We start from the raw sequence: 2,659 nt of genomic DNA, 5'->3' as shown, positions 1-2,659 counted from the left end.
TCACATCTAGTTTGTTCATTAAATATTTGATTACAGCATGGTTAGTATGCACAAATGTTTGATAGCCTGTAATATAATGTCTGAATTTGTTTAATGAATACACAACAACCAGGATTTCCTTTTCGGTCACTGTATAATTTAGTTCAGCCTTTGATAAATTCTTATTGATAAAATAGATAGCATAAGGCAATTTTTCATCTATCTGACCTAGGGTTGCTCCTATGGCTTTGTGTGAGGCATCAACATGAATATGAAAGGGGAGGGCCCAATTTGGGCCTTGGAGAATTGGTGCAGTGGTTAACTTATCCTTTAGGATGTCTAAGGCCTCTTGACAACTTTTTTACCATATAAACTCAGAATATTTGGTCAAAAAACCAAATAAAGGAGAGGCCAACTTGCTGAAGTCCTTTATGAACCTTCGGTAGTATCCAGCTAACCCTAGGAAACTTCTGACATCTCTCTACTTCTGAGGAAGTGGGACCCTTTGGATGATAGCTATTTTGTTTGGGTCCACCTGCAGTCCTTGCTGAGATATTGAATGACCTAGCACAGTCCCTGCAGTCATTAAGAATTCACATTTTTCAAGACTGAGAGACAGGTTCATTTCAATGCATTTGTGTAGTACTTTGCCTAGGTTAGACAGGGCTTCTTGAAAATCACAGCCATAAGGTGTAAAATCATCCATATAAATCTCCACTGAATCATGGACTAATTCGGTGAAAAGACTCAAGACTGCTCTCTGGAAAGTAGCAGGAGCATTACATAGGCCAAAAGGAAGGAACCTATAGGAAAAAGTACCCCAAGGACAAGTGAATGTGGTCTTATCCTGGTCTTCTGGGCAAATCTGGATTTGGTTGTACCCACTGAATCCATCTAGGAAAGAGAAGAACCTTTTTTCTGCCAGGCCATCTAGCACTTGGTCAATGAAGGGTAGAGGAAAATGATCCTTCTTTGTGGATTTGTTCAACTCCCTGTAACCGACACAAATTCTCCACTTGCCATTTTTCTTGGGAACTAACTGTTGAGATTGCAAAAAGATGATGGAGCTTAGTGAAAAGAGTCGCCTTCACTAAGTGGGCCCACAGGCAAATTATGGCGCAAGTTCTATTTTTTATCACAGTGTGAGTGATCACAATGTGGGTGACCAAAGTGTGAGTGATCACAATGTAGGTGACTAAAGTGTGGGTGATCAAAGTCTATTTTTAGACTGGCTGTCAAAAATAGAAAAGTCAAATATTATTGTCTCATAATAATATTTGGACTATAAACTTGATCTTATTCTCTTGGAGCACTTCAGTTTGAGCTACAGATGTGGCCCATGCAGCTGTCAGAAGGAAGTGTGCTTTTCTTATGAGTCAGTTGAGTTGTTGCATGCATGACTCCAATTAGAACTCAATTAGTTGAGTTTGGTGGAGTTGATTGTGGAGTTGATGGAGTTGTGTTCAGTTTGACTTGGTTAAACTAGTTGTAGTTAGTCTAACTGCAAATAGACTAATGATGAGTTGTTAATCTAATTATTAACTCATAATAAAACTATAGAATACATCAGTTAACTCAGTTGCATGTCAGTGCATGTTCAGTTCAGCAGGGACAAGTGTTAGAGAATCAGATTGCTATCAGTTGTGACTATAGTTGTGCATCAGATCTTGCACAATCAAAGGATTGAGTATGCCAATGAGTTTTCTCATGTATTTTCCCAGTTTGTAGCTTCTGCTCACGTCTTACACATTGTGAGTGATTATTTGGAGGTGAAATACGAGTTTGGTAGACCATTCTTGAGCAGGTATTGAGCAGTGGAGGCAGGCAAGCAGTGGAATAGATTTGGAGATCAGATCATTAGCTGTATTGTGTGTAATAGGTGGAGCTGGTACTGGATTTCTTGTGATAATCATTGTACTTTGTAATGTTACATGGTCTCAATCATTAATATACAGATAGTGTGGGGTTTTTAGCGAGATGCTTTCCCCGGGTTACATACTGTGTTAATGTGTGAATGCTCTTGATGTTTTATTGTTATTGATGCTGCTATATTGATGATCAACGTAGAGGAGCTTATGTATTGTGTATGTTTTCCACAATAGTACATGATCAGGATAATCTCCATTGAATATGTGTTAAATTATTCAAAATTTCTACATGGTATCAGAGCTGTTGATCATCAAATCTACTATTCAGGAAGTGTTTGCATTCTATTTCTTCAGGCAGAGTCTGTAATCGGGCCAGGTAGCCTCTGGATTCATCCTTCCTTTGGAAGGTGAGATATCCGGTGAATGCCCATACAGTCAATCTCTCTACGAGAAATATTGTGTTCTCACGAATCTTAGATCCGAGGCGGTTGAGTTGGTTGCTGATGGAATTCGAATTTGCAACAGTGTTTTCTTGGTGACAACGCAGCAATGTCTTTCAACGGATTGCGATTGGAGTATGCTCTTGAGGGCAGCTCAAACTATATTGCATGGAAGGACAGGATGGAGGCAGTATTGGATGATAACGGGCTGAAGGAGTTCATAGATACGGATATCCCAAAGCCTACTGATGCTGCTGAGGCGGAAGTTTGGCAAAAGAAGACCGCAAAATGTCGAAGGATTCTATTGGAGGGCGTGAAGTATCACATTGTGTCCAGCCTCCATGGAAAGGCTACTCCATACTTGATGTGGAA

Source organism: Pinus tabuliformis, chromosome 9 (genome assembly GCF_031772625.1).
Source record: "Pinus tabuliformis cultivar Carrire ecotype Pingquan chromosome 9, CPIR1, whole genome shotgun sequence".
NCBI classification, from domain to species: domain Eukaryota; kingdom Viridiplantae; phylum Streptophyta; class Pinopsida; order Pinales; family Pinaceae; genus Pinus; species Pinus tabuliformis.
This window is presented reverse-complemented; position numbering follows the sequence as displayed.